The 22,404-nt window shown below is 40.3% G+C and overlaps 1 protein-coding gene across 4 annotated transcripts in view; it reads left to right on the top strand.

The window, feature by feature from the left end:
- Positions 1–2,384: 2,384 nt before the first annotated feature.
- The window catches only part of GATAD2A (GATA zinc finger domain containing 2A), an 83,756-nt gene continuing 63,736 nt past the window's right edge, over positions 2,385–22,404 (top strand). For 2 of the 4 annotated variants that reach the window (XM_088149442.1, XM_088149443.1), the window contains exon 1: positions 2,385–2,832. The gene's annotated coding sequence lies outside the window, so the exon portion shown is untranslated. Of the gene's footprint in view, positions 2,833–17,827; positions 18,073–22,404 lie in introns of those variants that run through there. The other 2 variants (XM_007431469.4, XM_007431472.4) reach the window with 2 other exon arrangements.

Consider the following 22,404-nt stretch of genomic DNA (forward strand, 5'->3'; position numbering starts at 1 on the left):
TACATGTACCTCATTTCCTTCCCAGCCCCTTCCCAAAGAATATACCCCTTGATACACCCTGTCCTATCTTCCTAGAAATCTACATTTTAGCTCATAGAGGGTGGGCGATTAGATCATTGAACTTGTGATTTTGCACAGTTGAAATATGGAGTCTGCCAATGCACGTGTGAGTTCTTGCTGTTCACACTTCTGAGACACCTGCAGCTGTTCATTAACACTCTTTATGAAACAGTTCTTTTTATGTACTTAAAATGTGCTTTAGTAAATTTGTACAGTTTTGTCTTTTAGCCTTTTCCAAAAAGTGTTTAATCTTTCTTAACAATGATGTGTAAACATAAAAAATGTACAGGGGAGTACAGTTTTTGTCTTGTTTCTAGGCAACTTTCTTCCTAGTCCAGGGTGGGAAAATGTCTGTGGGAAGCATATTTTGAATTCTACACAGAATTGTGGATAGGCCACTAAAGGCAAGAGTTATTTAGAATTTCATCTTAAAAATATTTTTATAGTATAGTTGTACAGGTGTGCAAAAAAAGAGGAATAGAAAGAAAGAAAATTGTATCCCCAATTAGAGTAGAGTAAAATGCTGGTCTTGTGCCGATAGCATCTTGCTGAGTTTGCTTTTGTTTCTCCTATCACTTGGCCTGATCGAGACTTGCTTACATACTTTTTGTCAAATTTTAGTGGTTCAAAAAAAAAAAAGTATTACCAAATTGTGCAGGGGAAGGGGAAATAGTCTCAGGATGCCACCATTACTACTTTTGAAATTGACAGCAGTTTAAAAAGAACATTTGAAGCAAATACCACCATTGGAATAATATAGATCTTAATATGTCTGAAAAAGTACCATTTGTTTGGGCTGTCTGTATCCTGTAACAAGCAGGTTGCAGCAGGAGATGACATCGATTGGGCTTGTCTAACTTTGTACTTTCCAGATGGGCAACTCTCATTATCTCATGCCAGCACATGACCACGTGGAGCCAACCCATTCTTTCCCCCTCTAAATTATTACTGTGAGGGGTTTCATTACATGGGTAGTGGTTACTATGTTCTGAAAGGAGGATTGTTTTTCTCCCCCAAATAGTTTCCATTTATTTATTTAAGGGGGGTCAACTTAAAAATCCTGAGAATACAGTAACAGGTGTTTTTTTTTTTTTTGGTTATCCAGTCTTATGGGGACCAGTGGCAGCTTTCCAGGGGAATAAGCTACGCTTTCCTTAAAATCTTATTCTCAGTTTCAGTTGGGAACTTGAAGGATGCACGATGCACAGGGAATTTGTGACTGTTCCACTTTGGGCTTCCACAGAAAAATTTCCTTCTCCACCCTTGTTGCTGCTTTGTCTCCATACGAAATCACTCAACCGCTGCAGTGCTGACAAACTCAGCTGCTTTTGTAGAATCATGGCCGGCTGCCTCTTATCCTGGAGAGCAGTTTTGTAGCAGCCATGGCACAAGGCCGTAAATAGTGTGTTTGATCCCTTTTTAAGATGACCAAACACCTATAACTTGCCACAATTCAGCAGGAAGGAATTCCTTTAGTCTTCAAACTCTCATTGTTCAAAGTCTCTGGATTTTGAGAGAACACTGGAAGATGAGGTCAGTGAGGATGGAAGTGTTTATTCTTTCCAGTTGCCACTATTGCATGCTTCCTGACGAGCTAGCTACCATCACCACGAAATCTCTTTCGCTCACTATCCCAGCAACATGAAATAAGTTTAGATTCCCCCCAATACAGTATGTCACTTTAACACTTCCAACCAAGCAAGTATTATACTGGGGAGAAATTGCATCTGCTATTTTCTTGCCCTCCCCGTTTGGAAAATTCATTTGGAATCCTTTTTGTAGTAGTTTTAAGGCCCTAGATAATTTGGGGCCATCCATAGTCGCTTTCTTGTGGAAGTCGATGAGACGGTAAAAGGGGGGGGGAATAGAGTAAGGTGTGAATTCAGAGTACCGTATGCTGTGGTAAAGCTTGGATCTTTCGTGTCCCGCCCCCTGCCCCTTCTCATTGGCCTCTCGTCACCGTCCGAAACTTCATTGGCGGAATAACTTGGGTCATCAACGAAAGATAGCAAATCAAAGTGAAGGCGACAGACTAGCGAGCTAAATGGGCGTTGCTTGAACCAGGCGCGAGAAGATGGAGGCAGTTGCGGAGGCGGTGCGAAGAAGACAAGGAGAGGATGGGCGTGGCCCAGGAATGGACGAACTCTGAGACAAGGCGTGGCTTGATCGGTGGAGGGCTGACCTAGAAGGAGAAAGTTGAAGAGGAAGGGGGCGTTTCGACGGACGGATCCCCCTCGAGACGTGACAAGAGGCGTGGCTCCAAACGACCAGCGGGGGAAGGGGCGTGGCACTAAAGAGGGCAGCGAACCTCCGAAGAGGTGTGGCTTCAAAATGGGAGCGCGGAAGAAGACGACGACGACGAGGAGGAGGAGAAGGAAGAGGAGAAGGAAGAGGAAGAAAGGCGCCGGCGGCCCTTTGCGCCCGCGCGTGCGCAGACGCTGACAGTCAACGAAGGGAAGCGCCTGAGATCGCGGAAGGGGGCGGGGCGTCATTCGGCGCGACACAAAGTTGCTCGCCCGCCTTTTTCCTCCGTCTTGACGCTCCCCTTCTCGCGGCCTGTCCTCGCGCGTGCGTACTCTGCTCGTGACCCCTCCCCTCCACGGCATCCCCCGTCGTCGTCCGCGTCCTCCTCCTCCTCCTCCTCCTCCTCCTCCTGCTCCTGTCAGTGGCCACCTGAGGGAGCCGCTCTCTCCTCCCCCACCCCCAGCCAGGCCCGGCCCAGTGAGTTGGAGAAGAAGGAGGCGGCGGCGGCGGCGGCAACGACGACTCGAGGTAGTGCGGGAGAAGGGGAGCGCCGAGTCGGGCTGGGTGGGGATAATGGGTTTGTTTTTCTTACTGTCGTCGGGCTCGCCGGAGGCAAGGGGGAGAAGAGTTTTCCCATGGGTGTATAAGGACTGAGGGCACGTGTGGAAAGATTCCCCTCCCCGCCCCATATGTGGGAGGGAAAGCTGTGTGATTGGCGGGGTTGGGGGGGTCTGTTCTGGGAGAAGACTTGGGGTATTTGGGGGGCACACATTTCGATGGCGATACTAATTAAAGTGCAGCACGTATTGACCCTTGGCTGATGTAGAGAACTGAGTTGGACCTAATTAGTACTTGGATGGGAGACCACCAGGAAATCCTTAGGCTGTTGGCTGGCCTGGGAAATCGAAAAAAACGTCCTGGAAGAAGGCAGTGGCAAACTACTTCTATACTGTTGACAAGAAACTACATGGACTCTCAATGAAGTCACCAGGAGCGTCAAGCACAACTTAAAAGAAACTTTTTCTTAAATACCTATCGATTTCAGTGGTGCTGTGATTCTTATTTGTTCACCACCGGTGGCTGGGAGGGGGGAAAGTGCAATTCGGATGCCAGAAGTTCTTGAGTTGAAGCTTGTTGTGTGATCATTCCTGGTTAGTATGTTTTTCTTTAGGATTTTCTGTTGGGAGTTTTTAGTTGTATGATGTTATATGCACCTTTCTGAGCTCTTCAAAGAGGGAAGATGATATACTATACTATTCCCTTTTCAATCAGTAATTGATATATGTTGAGAAATAACTATTCTACATAATGTAAAAGAAGGTGGGTTCTTGTGGAAGAAAAATGAGCATTGGTGGAATTTTATTTATGCAATCCCCACCTCAGTCTGGAGGGACTTTAGGCAGGTTTTAATAATTATGGTATTTAAACAGTACTTGTTAATACTTGTTTTCTTGACACCTTGAAAAAACATTTTAAAGAAATATCTGAGAATATTTTTAACAACTGCTTCTAATATTAGTTATTAATAGTGTTTCTTTTTTAAGTTAAGAGCATTTTATTACCAGGAAAGGGAATAGAATACTGTAGCTTTGAAATTTAAAGTTGAGGGGGTGCATGGCTTAAAACTTAAAAATGACCATACCATGCTTTAAAGTATTCATACAGAATGAAGGGAATTACAGGAGGACTGTGCCCAATTTGGGGAAATGTAGATTGGAGGAATTTTGATAAACATTGATTTCAGTACTTTGCATGGTAAGTTAATACTAGATTCCAGGTGAAAAAATTATGGGATAAATAAAACCAAATATGAAAGTGTACATTTCTTAATCACATTTCTGAGTCAATGAATTAAATTAAATTGTAGGAACATTAAAAAAAATCAATTTGATGCAGTCAGCTAATCCATAAATGGTTAAACCTAACTTAAAACTGGCCTAATAATATACTGAATAACTTCATCTAGTCAACTGCATCAAGCCAACACCTAAAATCAATCAGTTGACCTGTTTTTGCATAATCAGTCCTCCAAGAAAAAGAGCTGGAGAGAAAGAGTGACTGAAAAAAAATACAATCTGCTTTGTTACAGAACACAGGTGTTAAGTACTGGCAGCACAGAACATATATCCTGAATACTGATTGGTTGGAATGATGAGTCATCTTCCTACCTGACCAATGGAGAAGAGGCTAGTGATATGATGGAGCTTTGCCAGTACTCTCTTAGTCCAAGGGATACTAAACATTTTTTGAAAATGGGAACTTTGTGTTCCCCATATGGGGATTTTTTACCCAGCTGGTAATTTTTCGGAGAATCATCAATAAGGAAATCTGACTGGGTTAAATGTGTTGCAGGAATAAGGACAGTGCTAAAGCAATTAAAAATTGAGAGACTTTTTAGCCTTACAAGTACTTTAGCAGAAGTTGTAGACAAGACCATGGAGAAATATGACAGTAACCTGTGATGAAACTAACGTTTGGAAGATTACTTTGGCGCAGTTTGAATGAGAAAAGAGGAAGCTGATTGATCTCAGTCAAATCTAATTTCTCAGCAGAGGGAACAGTTTGAAGTTTATTAGAGCGGGCTGTTTCTTTTGCATAAGGATGTACAGGGTTTAGGGGAAGGGGTGTGAAAATGAGCACAGGGTGTACTTTTGCAAGGTAAAACTGTGTTTAATTTTCCCGCATATTCCTATTAAGTCCCTTGAGAGCCAGTTTAAGAATCTCACTGGAGTAGTTGGAGGAGATGCCATTAATGCAGAGTGCCTTTGGGAAGTAATTGCCTGTGCTTTCATGGTGACTGTGTTCCATCAAAGTTTGGAAGGATGAGGGCTATTTAGGTGTATTTCATATCTTTAGGACAGGCAATGGAGTGGAGTGTATGTGCCTAAAAGAAGAGACAGGCAGCAAGAAATGTGAATGGAAATCCTAGGAGCAGTGATAGCTATGCAGAGGCAGAAAAAGGTAAAGGCTTGATATGGACACTATAACTGTTGAGCAGGATTGGGTGTACATCAGTAAAGTGTGGCAGTTGTGGCTACTGGGCATTTTGGCCACTAATTTAAGGCGCAACAAGGAATAGGGTAGAACTGACTAACTGAAAGGTGCTTTGGGAAATGAAAAGAAGGGATCCTGCTTGTGAGGAATTTGTTGTAGTATATATTACTGAGAAAATAAGATTTGTAAAATGGTAAAGTGTGCTTTGAGTCAAGCTTGAATCCTGATGACTTCATGACTGCAATAAATAAAAAATAATTTGTGGGAGCCAACTTTGTGTTTCAGTGGGGAGCCTTTAAAACAAGAAAGGCGCTAGCTATAAAGTCATTTTTCTTGCTTGTTTCTGGAGTTATATGGACAAAATAAACCTCTTATTCTTTTAAAGATCAACCTAAGTGGTTCCAGTAGAAGATGGTTTAGATAAACTTTCTTGATAAAAAGATTTTACTTATAATTCCAGTATTTTTGAAATTCCAAGTCCTGGACAAAATCTCTGCTCTGAATAGCAGTGAAATAACCATTGCATCACTTTTCTCTGGATGAGAGCTGTAAATTCTAAGGCCTGACTATGGAATAGTTAACAACTTCCCCACCCATTGATTTCTATTCCTAAAATAGCTGTGGAAGTGAGATATTTCCTTCCTCTTAAATACAATGACAGGGATGTGTCTTCAGGTGATGAGAGCTGCCCTATTTTTCAGGTTATTCAGTTGGGACACTCTGGGGGGGGCACCAAATTAGGGAATTATTGTCATATCATTTTCGTGCGCACTACCTTAAAGGGATTTTCTGAGAAGATGTTTTCTGAATGAGATCCAAGATTTCTTAAAAGATGCTAGAGTTATACCATTTCATCCTTTTAAAAAAATATATTTTGGACACTTCGTTGTATTGGATTTTTGTTTGTCTAGATCTCTAATTGATCAACTGAAAAAAAGTTAGAATGGTTATAAAAATGTTTTATGATCCTGCTCCCTCTCCCCCATATTCTTTGAAATTTAGAGTTTCTCCTGAGCAAATTTAAAATGTGGGTAAGGATATGGGAGGGAACAAAGGAAACTGTAATTGTTTATACAAAGATCAATGTAGTTCATAGTATGCCCCTTTTTACTTGTCTCTATACCTGCTTCTTTTAAACAAGGAGTGTTTTATTTACTCAAAGTTTTAAAAGTTCAATCTTCAGTTTGGTTATGACCTTTCAGTCATACTGCCTAGTGCTTAGGTTTGATTTGACAGTAACATAGAATAGTGGCATAAGTAATTGAATAGTTCTTTTTAGATAAGTTACTAAAAAAAACAGTGCTACAAGACTTTGGAGGTACAGGGCAAAATAAAATGAATTGCCATTTCTAACATGTCATGTACTTGGGGAGAACTGTTTTAAGAGGCTTACAATTTAAAATAGAAGAAAGTTGGAGGAATGGTGTATATTGTGAAGGTAACCAAATTGTCATGAACCATTAGGGTTACATTTAAGATATTCATTTAGGTGAAGAATGCATAAAGAGCTTATGAAGAAAAATGTACTTATGATTTCAATTATTCAGGCTGTGTTTTATTAATTCAAAGTATAGTCCTAAATACGTTAATTTTGATTAGGTCTCTTTAATAAAAGCGTACATATGAAGCTGTCTTCCAACCATTGATCAACCAGAATTGTATTCTCAAATAGTACCAGATCTCTTTTCCCAGCCGTACCTACCAGGAATCCTGAATATGTACTCTTTTGGAGGTAAAGCATGTTCCTTACAACTAAACCACAAAATCAATCTTGAATCATAGAGCAGGAAGGACCAGTTGAATCCAACCCCCCCCCCCCCCGGTAAGTGCAATCCAAATTAAAGACATTGTTGACAGATGATTATCCAGTATCTACTTGAACATATCAAGTGAATGGGTATCTTATCCATTCTCTGGATAACCGAATCCACTTTTGAACTACTCTTACTTTATGAAGGGTTTTTTTCCTAATATTTCCTAACAACTAGAATCTGATTTCCTGTAACTTAAAATAATTATTCTGTACATTGCATTTTGGAATAATATAAAACTAGTTGATTTTTGTGAGACATACTTTCAGATATTTGAAGAGTCTTATTTATTTATTTAATTAATTAATTAATTAATTAATTTGTCCCCGCCCATCTCCCCACATCCCCTATTTATATATAGTACCTTCTTCCAGTTTCTCTGAATCTTTTTTAACATGGGTTTCCCAGAACTGGGCACAATACTTCAGGTGGGGGTTTGACCGAAGTAGAATAAAATGGAACTCTTAATTAGCAGGATTGGGAAATACAGGAACAAGTTTCCTTCCATTATCCAGTTAAACTCTGCTTTCTCAAATTACTCTAATCTACCATTCAATCTTAATGGGTTGAACCACACTGATGTAGCATGCATCAGTTTAGCTGTTGTCCAGAAAATGAAATTTGGGTGTGAGAAAGAAATCTAAAAAACCACAGGGAAAAAAAAAGGAATAGTAATGGGGAAAAAAGACCAGCCTAATTGTGTAACTTTTGACAGTTTAATTATTTAAATAAAGTTTTTTCTGTAATTGCTCTGAAGTATTTTTTCCCCCCCTAAAACTTGGGGTGCAAGCAGTAGTGTGCTAGAAGTGGCTTGTACTGGTTCGCAAGAGCTGATTGTTAAATTTTCAGGAATTTTGCAAGCCACTTGAGACCAGAGCTGAGCAGCGATGCCTAGCATGCTGATCAGGTATTTGGTGGCTCATGGCATGGTAGTGGCAATGGAGATGGCAAAGCTTGTTGTTATGTATTTATTAGCATATCACTGGGTGCAAGCCACTTTTCTGTGTCTTTTCCCACGGGATTTGTGAAATTAGTGTTTCATAGAAAAATCCCAACAGTTTTAGAAGTACATATTGCAAAACAGCGTAAGGCATCTTAACAACAAGCTTTAAAATACCTCATGTTCAGTTGCTTATGACAACCTAAAAGTGCCTAGTTTAGGAAGTGAATTCTTTTCTTTATATGGACCATGTACTCTTTTGAATATCAATAAAAGCTGTTTACTGCAACAAAAATGGTATAAACGATTTGCAACCCTTTTTATTCCTAATTTTCAAATGGATATTAGGCTGAAATATTGACTTGCATCACAGGCATGAATTCTAGAACTTTGTGGAAGTGTTGGCTGAGATGGAATTCTTGCCTCCTAATATACTAGATTATGTTGAACTTCCAGCCTCATCCAAAATCAGTTCATCGGGATGCTTCTGTTTATCTGCCTTTCACTAGGTTTTTCTTTTAATTTAACTGTCACCTAATCCCAGGAAATAATACATTACTGTAAGCCCAACATTTTCCCCCTGTTCCACTCTTCCATCATCTCTCATATGTATTAATTGTATTGGGTCATTGGCTCCTTCTCAATCATAGTGCATTTTTCTGCTGCCTTGGCATTCACTTGTACTGGTTATGTTAAGTAGGTTCACTTAAGAGTCCTCTCAAGCAAGTCCCCTTTTAGTTAAGAATGTTAATAACTAAGCAGATAACCTTTCAAACTTTAAATGTTTGGATTTTTAAAAATCATAATCTAATAAGATTCCATGTGTCAGTTCTTTCCATATAATATAGTAGAAAGCAAAGTCAGAATTTTGAATGTATCTGGTATTCTCTGCCTTTCTGGTTTCCTTCACTTAGGCAGAGGGATCAATCTGAAGCGGAACCAAAGATGTACTAGATTATATAGCAAGTTGTACAGGCCTCCATGTAATCGTTAAGAGTCAAGTGCAACTGGAGAGATGTTACATTTTACAGCTGATAGGTGCATGGAAAAATCTAGATCACAACTGGGAGCAATTTAACCTCCAAACAGAAGGCATCATGTAGAGCTAGATAAACGGTTTGATTGGTGCAGAGGAGTTTCCTGTATTCCTGGCTCTGGCTGACCAGTGAAAGAGTATTATATTAAGCCATCATGTTCACAACCCTTCAAGAAGTACAGGAAAGCAAGTCCTTGGAACAATCAGGTACTAGAAAGACCATAGAGGAAAGAAGGCAAAGATTTTTTCTTCAAAAATCCCTCAAAAATTACTTGTCCGTTTACATGTAACATTTATTTTAGCTATATGTAAACGGATAAGTAACTTTTGAGGGGGTTTTGAAGAAGTACACAGAGATGGAAGGGATATCTTTCCATTACAAAAGCAGTAACAGATAGTCAGCTTTTCCAAAGTAGCTAGGATGTGATTTTACTTTCTTTAGAAGTTATGAAGCTGAGAGATAGTCTTTAAGATGTGTCATTTCTAAATGTGTTTTTTGTTCTGCTCTAATATCTATGTAAAATTGATCATAATAAAGCAATATAACGGCCATTAATAATAAAGATATTCAGCAGCAACCAAGCGAGCAAATAACCAAGCAATCCATTAAAAAGCAACAATCAAGGGAACTCAAGGCTAACACATTTCAAACTGGATCCCAGAAATGTATTAGGAGTCTATGTCAATATCAAAAAAACTTGTGTTATGTGAGCATGAGCTCTGATTATCTCTGACATTCAACAACTAGAATTTTCCCAGACAGTATATTACAGTCATCCAAAAGGCCTTTTATTTTCATGCATATACCCTTTCTTGCTGACATAATTTCTTAAAAACATTTATACTTGAGCTGGTGAGGGAGATTGCTAAGGTGAACCTTGAGATACATTAAAATAGAATTTTGAAGGGGAAGTCAAAAGGAAGGACACCACCACCCCTTCCATGAAGGTTGATTTGTCCATAGTGGCTTCCAAGATCTGAGGGATATTCAAAGTCGGGGGGGGAGGAATAGAAAATACTACTGGGCTGGGAGGAAAGTTTGATATTTGGCTGCTAGATACCCTTGTCACTTAACAGCTTCCTGAAAGAGGGCATGGTTAGTTGGCATCTTAAGCTGTAGCATCACTATTATGGGGTGAAGATCACCACAACATTTTATTCCAGGTTCCTATTACTTTTAATACTGAATTCAGGGTATGACCTGATGCATACTTATGTCTGCAGACTTAATTATGCTGTTGCTTCTTTTATCATATATTAACACAACAGAAATACTGAAATATTCAAATATGCAATATCTGTCTATTATCTGAGTACTCTGATTTGTAAGGAAGGCTAGTCTTACCATTGCTGACAAAACAAACAAATAGGTATACTTCAAATTCAATATTTGAAATGTATTGTTTCCTGGCTCATAAAAATGATGTACAATTTCTGATCATAGCAGTCCCTTCCCTAAGGGTTTGTCTAGAGAACTCATTGCTTCTGTGTGTGTGTTTCTGGATGCATTAATATTCAGGAAAGCAGGTGATGTAATCCTTGCTATTTCTGTCCTTAACCATAACCTAAAGGGAAAAACCACTCTGGTTTTTTTTGTTAGCATTCCAGTAAGGCACCCCACTTGGCAGGCTGTTCCTTTGAAGGCTGTGAAATATAAATAGTTGTTAGAATTGATGTTTCTGAAAATGCATGCTCATAATTTGTGATTATGGCCATGGCTCAGCATTATATGTAGAAGTAGCATAGTATGTTAGATCTGCTTCAAGTCAGTCTGTATTCATAGTTGAAGACAGTGCTCATCTGGGTTTGTACATATTCCTGTCAACTCATAGACAGTGTTCAGACATTTTAGCCTAATGTGTTATGCAAATTACATTGCTTATGTGCCATCAAGTCTGTGTCAGATCTTAGGAGTCACATAAATAGCTTTTCTCCATAACAATCTATCCCTAACCTGGGTCTTCAGCTCTTCACCCATGCCAATATTTTATGGTTCAGTGGTTTTATGAAACCAGAACAGAGTTTTAGGAAACCTGTAGCTCAGTTAACCCTGGGTAAGTGTGTTGTCTGGGTACAACTTTAAATACCCTGTTGTGGGATCAACATTGAATATTAGAAGTTGCCTGTCACAGAGTCTTGGTGCATTTTAGCAAGCTTTGTTTTGTAGAATTCTTTCTTATCTGAGCTTGACCCTCACATTTTCTACACAAGGTAGCTTCAGAAAATTGTGGCTGCTCTCCAAGCCAATTGCTTCTCCCAGGAGATTTTTTAAGTTAAAGGAATAGTGGTTTTGCAGTATTCAGAAGGTATCTCAAAATACAGTACTTTATGTTCCTTGTAGCAAATGAGAGCAGCAGCCAGTTACTGGGTTCACACAAAATATTAAGTCAAAATGTGGTTTGCTTGTTTGTGACTTAGTTTGCTGCATGAATCAACTATATTATTATTATTTATTTACTTATTAAATTTATATGCCGCCTGTCTCCCCCAGAGGGTGACTCTAGGTGGCTCACAATTAAAATCCAAAACAAAACAATAAAAAATATAAATATCCATATTAAAATTAGCTAAAGCAATTCTATGTAAAAGGACTATATACCTTATTCAATGAACCCTGATTAAGCAAACCATGATTTAATGTGTTTTGTGAACACATTCACCAATGTGGAAAAAAGTAAAAGAATACAACAGGAAGACATTCTGAGATAAAATTAAATCTACTTCTGGTGTTCCCAATAATCACCAATCTTCAAATTCAGCAAAAGGACTACAGACCATTACCTGTAGGTATTATGAGCAATAAGAGAGCTTTCTCAAAAACCTTGACAAAGCCTAATTTGTGTTTTGAAAGAAGCATCCCAGCTGCACAATAAAGAGAGGCCTTTGTTGTGTACCCTGAGAATTGGGGTTAAAGAGATTTTTGCATATCTTGATTCATGATAGATTGGGGAATTATTAAGTACCTGGCTATATGCAGCCGCTGAACTACAAACACACTATCTGGCTATGCATCAGGCACAAACTAGCCAACTACATTTTAACATAGTGGGTATACGTAGAATGGCTGCAGCAGATATTGATATCCCCCATGTTGATGTCCTTTCACTTCAGATAAAGGTTGGTGATTCTAATTAGTGAAAGTCAAATATCAGTTAAAATCAGTTGCCAACCAACTATCCTATATTTAACTATTTATTTGCCATAAGGCCTATTTGGCAATTGTTTCATGAAATTCAGGAACAGCAAAGATTATGGCGTGAGTTTCATTCCCTGCTCCACCCCAGTCTCAAGGATTTAGTATTTGAATATTATGCATTGCATCAGAAGAGTAGACTGGACAATATCTATGATGCATTTATCCACCTGTTGAATTTAACCTTCAAGGAATTGGTGTAGTTGGTACACTAAAGGACAAAACAAGCCCATCTCTGTTCGTTTTCCCTTGGTGAAAATAGAGCAGATAGCCTTTTCCCTCTGGAGCCATCTTGCTACTGCTGAACCACAAGGGAGTGTAATTAACAGAGCCCAGCTGATGCCCTCCTGTAATTCCAAACATGATGTCACGTTAGGGATGTGCCCCAGGATGTGACACTTCAGGGACCTTGGAATGCTGGCAAACATTTCAAATCTTGTGACCAACTGGACTATGCCTTTAGTGATTGTGGCCCTCATTTAATGTATTCACTAAAGGGTAGTCATACCACATGCATTGGTTTTGATTTTTAGTACTATTCTCGCTTTGGATGCTGGAAAAGAAATCTTGTAGTGGGGATGAGAAGGGATAAATTATTAATGGCTTTTTAATAATTTAAAAATACCCGATAAAGGAGCTCAGGTTAGTTATCAATGGAAGACTTGGAAAGGGTCAGCGTTCAGTTTTGGAGAAACTGCTCGACATCCAAGAAGTTCCATCCCTAGCATCTTAACTTAAAAAGGAATCCTGGTAACAAGGGCGAGAAAAAAATCTCTGTGCTTGAAAGACAGAGACATGGCTACTCATTGTAGAAAATATTGGACAAGGATGCTGCTGTGATAACTAAACATTAATACTTGAAATATATTTGTTATATCTCTGTATGATTAACTGTTCAAGACTCATTTCCTTTTGATTAATTTATGTAGGGATCTTGTCTTAGCACTAAACTAATCCTTGACATTCACTCATTCCTAAAGCAGAAATCACTGGCACTCAGAAGTTGTCACTTGCTTCTTTGCTTGAGTCAGTGCTCTGGATTTGAGCCTTTTATTATAAAGCATATTCAGGCTGTCAGACAGGAACACCATAGGTGGATCCTTCTGAGAGCAAGGAATTTCTAAATCCCTTTGCAGATTTTAAAAAACGTAAGGTTTTCTGTGTGAGGTTTGAACAGTAAAATTAATCTGCTGTACCAAATTTGAATTTCACAAGTTTTCCTTTTAGGTGTCTTAATCAGATGGACCACTGGCCCTTTTAGTTTTTGAGTGCGTAGACATAATTGTGAACTTTTTTTTTTACTTGAATCCTCAGGTCCATTAATCAGATCCAGACAGAAAATAGTGTCTCAAAAGGACAGAATTGCTAAGCAAAATGCTTTTGAGCACATATTTATCTAGAAATTTCTTTTCAATTCCAGAACTTAAGCCTTTTGTATATAGTTCAACTGCCATTTCCCATCCATTTTTAAAAATTTAACTGATAATTTCAGAAATGAAAAAAGCAATTGAGAGCCAGAATCAATGCTGAAACATTGCAAATCACCAATAGATCCTGATTCATTTTCTGTTAGGTCCTTACCTAGTCCAATAGAATATGTCATACTAGTTCTCCAAAGCTTTAGGTGGTTCCAACCTTCATATCTTGGAATTCTTTAAACTGGAGATACCAGGAATGAAATCTGGAATTACCTCCATGTAAAGTATCTATTCTGCACACTGAGTTACTAGCATTTACTCTGTAGTCTTTGGTTCCTTTATCTGCCAGAATCTGGGTTCGCTCTCAACATGGGTCCCTTGTTAAATTTGACTCCCTAATCAGAATCACCAAGTTGGGGTCAATTATGCCATTAAGACCACCACCACCCCCGCCTCTGCTCAGTGCAGGAATCCAAATTAAAGCATCAATGACAGGAGGATGTGGAGCCTCCACTGAAAATATCCAGTGAAGGGGAGCCCAACATTTTGCTGGGTCATTGGTTCTACTATGGAACTGCTCTTGCTGTTAGAAAGTTCTTTCTAAATTTCATAAAAGAATCTACTTTCATAATCTGCATGACAAAAATCCCCAAGATGTCCTACTCTTCAGTAGTTATTCCTAAATAAGAAACCACTCTTCTACCAACTGGTTCATTAAAATGAGGTTTCACTCTTTTGACTTGTATTCAATACTGCACTTGTTCCTATTAAATTTCATTCTATTAATGCTAGCTAATTCTTCAAGGTTTTGAATTCTATTTCTGACTTCAAAGGTAATAGCTATCCCATCTAAATTTTTGTCATATATAAATTTGATAAACATTCCCTGCACCTTTTCATTCAAATCATTAATACAAATAATCAGCAGAAAATCCAGCACTGATCCTTGTATTTACTTAATACCGTTCTCAAATTTGATGAGGATCCATCGATTAAGCACTGTTTAAATACAATTTACAAGCCAGTTATGTATCCACTTAGCTGTCGTGCAGTTAGTCCTTGGTTAATGATGGCAATTGGGACTGGAATTGCTGTCACTAAATGATGCAGTCATAAAACGCAGCATCACTTGACTGCTCCATTTGCAGTTCTGGCAGTCCTGGTTGCCATCGTTAAGTGAAGACCTCACATGGCCATGACTTCCTGCCAGCTTCCCCATTAACTTTGCTTGTGGAAAGCTGGCAGGGAATGTTGGAAATCACAATCACGTGACCGCAGCTCACTGCGATGTCACAATTGTGAGCTGGACACCCAGGGGCCCAGATCACATCACATGACTATGGGAACACTGCGATGGCTGGAACTCCGAGGACTGGTCATAAATAGCACTCATTCAGCACCAGTGCAAGTTCAAACAGTTGCTGAAGGAATGGATGTAAGCCAAGGACTACCTGTGCTTATCTAGCTTGTTAATCAAGGTGTTGTGGAATACTTTGTCAAAAGCTTTACTGAAATCAAGATATATCTGTAGTATTCCCACAATCAAGAAAATTAATCAAAAATAAGGTAAGATTTAATCTGGGAACCTTGTTTTGGAAGGCTGGGACATTAGCTCTCCTCCAATCATCTGATATTTCACTTTAAAGACAATCTATAATGATTCAAACTGATGCAATTCTAATCCTGGATAATTACATGCATTCAAAGTAAACAAGTATTTTCTGACCATGTTTCTGTCAGTTGCAAACTTCAATCCAGGTCTTTCTTCTTATCACAATTTTATGGTGGAACACACTTTTTTGGGTTGAAGACTGGTTAGCTCTTGCCATTTCTTTGCCTGTTAAAACATTTTGCCTTCTTTATTGAGCTGGTATACCAATTCTTTTTTCTTTTAGTTTGAACATATCTAAAGAAGCCCTTTTTGTTATTGTTAGCATCTTTCAGCACATTCTGATAATTTTTATTGTGCTTACATGAGCTCTGCAGTTCTGAGTTACTTGTCTGTATTTTGTGATCTGGCATTGTTGCATTTTCCAATGTGTCCTTTGGGGAAAAAAACTGGCATCTTCAGTTGTTTACCACCAGCACTACCCCATTTTAATTTTTTGCAATTGTGTTTTTAAAATCTCCTTTGGGATTGTCCATCCATCTTGAGTTCCTTTTCTCATTATTTGATTTATGTGGAATCTGATGTATGATTGCTTTGAGTGCTTACAATCCACTGTTTAAAAATCCAAGATAAGTGTTTTAGATTCTTTTCAAATCAAGAACTCCAGTATTTACATGTTCACACTTCCATAATGTTCCTGCTCCTTCCACTTCCTCTATTCTCTCCTGTTGATTAGTACTAAATCCAGTATAGCTGATTCAATTGTGCCTTCCTCCACCACCTTTCGAAGGAGAAAATTGTCAGCAAGGCATGGCAAGATTTTCCTGGAAGGACCATGCTTGGCAGAGTTTCTCTCAACAGATGTAAGGGTACAATTTCCTATCACTAGGACTTCATCCTGCTTTGAAAGATCTGCAGTTTGCTTTTGGAAAGCATCATGCCTATTTTCTCTTTGATTGGGTGGGCAATGATATCTAACAATGTTACTTTTATTTGCTACTTCAGTTAATGCTCAGGTGCTCTTTACAGCATTTTCTGTCTTAAAATGGCAGAAAACATCACAAATTCTAAATAAATTTGATGAAGAGTTCAGGATGGTTGCATGTGAACCACCTATACTTTAAAGAAAAACAGAACCCCATTTCAGTAATGTCCCATTTTCTTCCCTCACCATTTTCTAGAAGGCATCTTTATTTTAATGTAAATTTACTTATGAAACACTAATACTGTATTCCACAGTACCCTACCATTCTAATGCAGAAGCCCCACTTAAGAGTATATGGATCAAATGAAGGCGTGGGAGAGATCACTATTCTTGCCCTTTTTCTGACTAGTCAGAATAAAGCTTATGCAATGAGTTTAATCCTAAGGTTCTTTTTTTAAGATAACGATGTGCCATACAAACATAGAGTTCTATCCCCACTTCGGAACATGTGAATGCAGAATATTGGCAACATTCACTGTCACTGAACCCCAAAAGAGCCAGTCACATTCATAGCCTTCAAATTATGAGAATCCACCCTCAGACTTAATTGTTCAGCGTATGAAGTACATGCACCAATCGGGTTAATTAAGCAATAAAAGTCTACGTCTAGTTACCTCCCTCACTATTCGTGGGATAAAAGTACCAGCGTCTTTAAGAAAATTAAAATAAGAACGCACAACTCTGGAAAAAAAACACCACCATGCATAACACAGCCAAAGGTCCCAACGCGAGAAGACGTAGAGTGATCTAGCCTGACGAAGAGGTCAAAAGCTCGCTCGCGATTTTGCGGCGGGTCGTCCCGGGGAGGCTGCCGTTTCAGTTTTAGCAGCCCATAGTCCGGCGAATGCTTATCCAGGCAGGAGTCCCTTTTTCCCGAGCACGCACAGCCAAGCCCGTTGCGCTCCTGTAAGAAACACTCGGAGAAGCGACCCATCCTCGGAATGGCCAACAGACTTTACTAGGCCGCTGCGAGCTCCGCGCAGGATGCAAGCCCTCGCTCGCTCTCCCCTTCTCGAGGCCATCCTGGGCGATCGAGCGCCCTCGGAAGCACCGCCCTGCCCGGGCTTGGCGGCAACAACGGCGGGCGCCGCTCCTCCTCCTTTCCGGAGGCTCAGCGGGGCCGGATGTAGCAGCCGCCGCCGCCGCTTCCTCCCCCCTCTTTGGTAGCTGCGCACCCCAACATGTGGAAGGCAGCGCCCCCCATGTCTCCGTTCAGCCACACATAGCAGGCTTCGTTTGTTGCGTGAGCCCTGTTTGCCCGGCCTCTCCACGTGGCCCCAAAGTGCCGCGTAAAGAAAGAGGGGGGCCTTTGCTGCATCATCAGTTCCCCCTTCCCCAATCTCCAGGCCAGCCTTCCGAGGCTGATTTCTTTAACCCTCGCCTGGTTACAGGTCTAACTCTACCAACTGTTACCTCTCTCCCCGCCCCCAACTGTTCCATTTTACGCCAAATAAAAGGGGGGGGGAGGAGGAGGAGGAGGAGGAGAATTTTTGCCAATGCAATCTAATTAATAGCTTGACCGGGAGGAGGGAACAACCCAAGTGGATAAGGCACCGTGAGCGCGCATGCTCTTCCGACCGACTGCACGTGTAAGAAGCGCATTTGGTAAAGGAGGGGGCGATGGAGCAGCAGGATCAGAGGGAAGGAGGAATCTACCCGGCTGGTTTAAAATAGAAGGCTTCTTATACATCCCCCTTCCCCACTATTGTGGAGGAGGTGGGGGGGACGAAGTGAATTCTAGAGAACGGGATCTTTTTCTCTGGATCGCGAGCCAGCAGCCTTGTAAGTGCATCCTTTTCAAAGTTTTTTTGTTTTGTTTTTTAAGAAATTGAGATGGGGGTGGAACTTGCGTCAAAAAGCCTTGGCGTAAGGCCGCTCCAAGTTAGATTTGCAGTAGTTGGCAACCCTAAAGCTCCCCCTACAAGTTAAGAGTGGGGGAAATGTGGTGGGGCTTCCCGCGGTCGTTTACGTACTCGCCGAGGTTAAACCCCTTAAAGAGCTCGAAATAAATTAAATTCTTGTACAGGCTTCTAAATGTAAAACTCCAAGGAAGTTGATTCTGGTTTATTTAATGGAGGATAGGAGAAACGGAGGGGGGGAGTAGAAGCGACGATCTGGAGGTGGTTTCGTCCTCTGTTCCTCCCTCGCTCCTCTTAATATGTGTTTTTATTTTAAAAACTTTTTATTCCAAAATAAGCCCTCCCCCCGCAAAACGCAGCAAAGCGTGGGATGATCCAAATAATGTCTGATTGGTACCAACCGGCCTTTTACTGGGGGGGGTGAGAAACAGTATTTGTTTCGGAAAGTTGTAATAGCTCCCTCCCCCTCCCCCCTTTTGCTGGCCGTGCTTGCTTCCTCTTCCACCATCACACGCTGGGGAAGAGATTGTAGAGTTAAGATGGGGGGGGGGGCGCAGAGGGAAAAAGGAGAGGGAACCCCTTGTTTTATAAAGTCGCGTTTTTAGAAACGAGACCCCGTGCGTCCGTCTGCTCTTTTGTTGGGAGAATTGCAAAAATGAGGTATAAGTTTAGGGCTGTTTCGTTTGGAGGAGGCCGGCGAAGGGCTTGAACGGGGCTTCAGTCTGGACAATGGTGTCCTGTGTTCCAGGGATGGCCCTGGAGAAGAGATCGCGGAGGCAGCTCTCGGGGAGTTGCGGGGGAGCAGCCTTAAGGACGGGGGAGGGGCAGGAACCTTAAGGGGACACATCGGTGTTTTCTTCTGGCCCTTAATCTAGTTTGCAGCCGGAAAGAATCTTATGTCAAAGTAAAAGTCTCTTCCCGTCCCGGTCCTGACGAAGTATTGTTTTGCCTTCACTTTAAAGATGCATAAAGGGGGTGTTTCAAGCTTCCCCCAGGAGTCTGGTAGGCCTTGTAGTTCCCCCTTTCTTGCCCCACCTCTTCCTGGATGCTTGTCCCCTCCCTTCCTTCCAGGACGGTTGTGGGTGTTTCTCTCACAACCCCCTTGCATTTTTTAAATGTTCCACTGAAGTTAATAGAGTCGCAACTTATTAGTTATAGCACTCTGGAAAAAGTTTCTTTGCATTATAGGGGAATTCCTCCCCTTCCCAACCATGTCCACGTCTTTCTCAGAGTCCTGAAGGGGCCCCTTATTTAAGTTTTAAAATTACAAATGCAAAATGCTCCCCTTTCTGTATTACAGTATAAATGGTAACCGGGGAAAGAATTAACACCGTTGTTTTTCTCACAGCACATAGCAAACAATGGCTCCTGGAATAGATGACTGAGGAAAAAATCACGAAGGGAATGTTGACAGCCATTATAGAACATCAATGTATAGTGACAGCATATATGTGAATATCTCATTGAAAATAAGTCCAGTTGCACTCATTTTTATTCCCTAGCATCGTAGATCTGTTGTTTTGAATCAGTTTAGAAGCTTGTTCCATCATCATTTGCAGGATTTGTTTCCAGGTTAGCCCAAATTTAGGTTCCTCCTGGAGAATCTCTTAATGCTTCAAAGATGAAAACAGATGGTTGCTAATACAATCCAATTTAAAATGAGTAAGCAACTTCTTGTGTATAGAAGGTGTGGAAGTTTCAGGTGGGTTGATACTTGGAATGGGGGGGGGGATCCTGGTAATCCTCCAGTGACACGTATGGAATCTTGACGGCACATGGTGTGTCCTGTACCTCTTGAATTTCACAGGTTTCCTATGGGTGGGCTGAGATGACAAAATGATTTGTGGCCTTTGTTGGTAATGTATGTCATTTTTTTTAAAAGACAAAGTATATATGTTGTGTGTTATAACATTGAATGGCAGTCTGCTACTCTTAGTGTTTCCAGGCTATAACTCATTAGCCACAGAAGTTGAAGACCAACAACATCCACTCGTTCTCTCAAGCCATAATACAGTACATTATTAGAGCAATCACTGGGAGGAAAGTGGTGCCGTCTTGTCTTGCTTGTGTTTGGAGGAGCATCTGGCTGGCCAGAGTTTGGAAAAAGTTACTGAGGTCGGTGAAACTTTGGTCTGATCCAGGAAATCTTACAGCATGATTGGAATTTGGAATGTCAGGGGCCACTCGCATATGCTAGCAGTAAGCAAATTAATTCACGTATTAGCCATGATAAATTTAACATAAATCTCTGTGTTTAGAAGCCATCTATCTTTGAAGACCAGGGGCTGAGAATACAAAAAGGGAGATGTCTTGCTGTCATTTGATTGACCGCTTTGCAGACTTTTTTGGTCTGAGTTTGTTGTCAGAGGTGTAGTTGCACATCCTCTCTTGTTTCAGGATTCAGTCTTGAATGCATTTTCCTCACCATAAATCCTGTGGGTTTTGATGAAATTTAACTTTCTAAATGCGCAGGCCTAGTGTTTTGGGATCAAAGTTAGCTTGCATGCAAATCTGCATTGGTTTTACTTTCAATTCTGAGCTCCTGGACTTCCGCTTGCTTTTCAGCTGTGAATTATATTTGTAGTTAATTTAACCCTGAACTTAATGATTCTTCTCTTTAACTGGTGTACATAGCCATGTAGCTTGATAGAGATAACCAAAGAAGAGTCAAAATAAATACTGCAAAATAAATACCTTCTGCTAGAATTGTTGGCAGGGAGACAAAGAAGGAAGATCAAACCCAGAGGTTTGGGGAAATGTACCTAAGCAGCAAGGAGATTAGTTTAAAAGGGAAATTGATGACCTTAGTTAACATAACTTCCTGGTTGGGGGGGTCTTCTCCAGCCATAATGTGATGGTAATATCTGCAATTCTTGTGGGCTTGTGTAAGTCTGGAAGGAGGAGAATGCCTTGAAAGAAAAATGATGTTGAACCACCGGATGTATGCCGCTTATCATGTTCATTGTATGATCATTTATTTTATGAATGGAGAGGTATTTTTCACCGAGTCCAGAGAGGTAGCTATGTTAGTCTGCTATCTACTGTTAGCAAAAACAGTAGATAGCCTCATGGCACCCTAAAGACCTAACCTTTATTTTCCAAATAACTTTATTAGATTTTTGAGATAAAGGGATAAAAATGAACAAGAACTAATAATTAAAATAGAAAGCAGAGAAGAGAAAAAAGTAAAGAATGAAAAAGAAAGCAAAGTGAAAAATGCAAAAAGAAAAAGAAATACAAAAAAAACCCTTCCAGCTTCCTTTTAATTTGCTGTAAGCTCTTACGCTAAGTTTATAACATAACTTTCATTTTTTTCTATGATCTATTGTTTCTAATCATCAGATCCATATATCCATATGAAACAGAATTTTTTTTTCTGTTTCACACAAAATGTTCAAAAGGGGCTTAAGGCCCAACCATTTATTATTGCATAGGTTTTTGCTGATCACATTTCACTTCATCAGCTACATGGAATATAGTGTGCCCTCTTTGATTAGAAAGGAATTAGTAATAAGTATCTCCTTTCCAGTAATAATGAGCTTGCTAAAATGGTATCTTCCCTTAAGATGCTTGCTAGGAGAAGATGGCATTACTCTCGTGCTTATCTTCTTTGTGGCCCATTCTTGCATCTCAATTGCCAGGTGGAGGAATGGTCAAAGAAAAAAGGGAGGATGTTGCATAGTAAAGCCGTGTTGTTGCATCAGCATCTGCTTGTATTTGGCACACTTCCCAAACCTGGATAGCTCACCTAGTACTTTTCCCAACTCTTGCTTACTTTAACATCTGGATCTTAAAGAAGTCAGTTGGGATTGAGCTGGCACAATTGCTGCAGTGTAAAGAAAGAGACAGATTCCTAGTGTACAGTAGATTTAGTGTTCAAGGCTACGTCATCCCTACCAGTTGCCCGTGCAGCTTCACCGATCTATGGCATTCTCCAGCATATCCCATTTCATTATTCTTAGTCATCTGATGGCTGCTTTTCAACTATGGCTTACAGGGAAGCTTACCAATGGAAACAGCATACATATAATGTAGTGGGCTACAATTCATGTCATATGAAAGGATTTCCACTTGCATGGAGGAGTTTCCCTTCTAAGCCCTGAGCCATCCAGTCCTTCAACTTTCTGGAGCAGATAAGGAGGGAGCATTCAGTCTTCCAGATGATTTAGTTCTTAAAATCAGTAGAAGACAAATTGCAGAGGGTGAAATTAAAAACAACATCAAATGCAAGTCAGGAACTAAAACAAACAAACCT

The sequence above is a fragment of the Python bivittatus genome, unplaced genomic scaffold (assembly GCF_059951505.1).
Source record: "Python bivittatus isolate LINGU-HERP-01145 unplaced genomic scaffold, Pbiv_v1 ctg000580_np1212, whole genome shotgun sequence".
In the NCBI taxonomy this organism is placed as follows: Eukaryota; Metazoa; Chordata; class Lepidosauria; order Squamata; family Pythonidae; genus Python; species Python bivittatus.